A 1290-nucleotide genomic window follows, 5' to 3' on the forward strand; every position below is an offset into this window, starting at 1 on the left:
CCTTTCACCACAGGCACAGAGACTGTCCAGACTCGTGAAGATATCTCCATACCATATGTCTGCTTTGCTGACAAACCTGTAACAAATGTCAGAGATCAGTCATTGATGAGATTAATTCGTGGTTCATCTCAACATTGCATATAAACTGATTCACTACCTGAAATTTGCTGATGGCAGGAGTCACTGGCAGGATGTTCCAGGAGCTGGCTCAGTCTCTCCAGCAGAGGCAAAGCCTTCTGTTGGAGCAAACCCATGACCTTCACTGCCGGCCTGTGTCCACTACACTGAACCAAGCCATATTCTTTGTACCAAAAGCTCCCACTCAGTACAGCCTAGAGAAACAAGAGGAGACAGATGGCCCAGAATAACAAAATAAAGTAGAGAAGTCCAAAAAATCCAAATGGGGTCAAAACACAGTAACGTCCCATCAGAGAGCGAACTTTAATTGATTGCCATTCCAACATTTATTTCAATATAAAGTTGCTCCTTGTTTTGGATAATCCCTTATGGTCCATCTAAAGCAAAAATGAGATTAAAAGTAAAAATGTGGGTCATTTAGCAACACTAGCACATCAAATCGTCTCTAAAATGTCCTGTTAGAGAGTTTTGAATACCGTGTTTTGACCCATAGATTACCTTTTACAGTCATTACATAATTAAGCTCAATTTGCTTTTATAGTTAATCAGGTGCAACACATCTATTGTACATAATGAAAATGACACAATCCTTTGTTTTTAAATAATAGAAAAATGTCCTTCGTGTGTCAGTGTTTTATGGACCTGAGCGGTGTCAGTCCATAGCTGGGATAAGTCTCTGATAACATGCAGGATATTAACAGCAGCGTCCAAGTCTGCCTGTTTGGAAAAACACTGCTCCCACAACTCTCTTAGTCTCAGCTCTTTGTCCTGGAGTAGAAACAGACGAAGGTGTGTGTATGAAAAAGCATGAAGAATTATTTACATTTACACAACAGCCTGGAGTCACATGAGTAAAGTCACTATACTTTCTAAAGCTCGTCACAGAATCATGAGTCATATTTGACATTTGTGTCCGAGGAGGAAAATAAACTAAGTTGACCCCAGCCAACCATTCAGCTACCTTGACAGACTGTAAAAGTCATATTCTGACCATTGTGTGGAGGGTTGTCGCCCAGTCTCCTTCCTGTGTCCATTTTTCCTGGTTGTTGTAGCGCTCAATACATATATCAAGCTTTTCAAGGCCTGACATCAGCTCTGAATGCCAAGCACAGTGTTGATCCACACTCCTCCTCATCACCTGTAGACACAAAG

At 41.2% G+C, this 1290-nt stretch overlaps 1 long non-coding RNA gene across 1 annotated transcript; it reads right to left on the reverse strand.

Annotated features, from left to right (window-relative positions):
- On the reverse strand, nt 1–886 carry LOC115431250 (uncharacterized). The gene is made up of 3 exons (XR_003937059.1): nt 781–886; nt 158–332; nt 1–76 (listed from the first exon to the last, which is right to left on the reverse strand). It is a non-coding gene; the product is annotated as an uncharacterized LOC115431250 (long non-coding RNA).
- Between the last annotated feature and the right edge of the window lie 404 nt (nt 887–1290).

This window comes from Sphaeramia orbicularis, chromosome 13, assembly GCF_902148855.1.
Source record: "Sphaeramia orbicularis chromosome 13, fSphaOr1.1, whole genome shotgun sequence".
NCBI lineage: Eukaryota > Metazoa > Chordata > Actinopteri > Kurtiformes > Apogonidae > Sphaeramia > Sphaeramia orbicularis.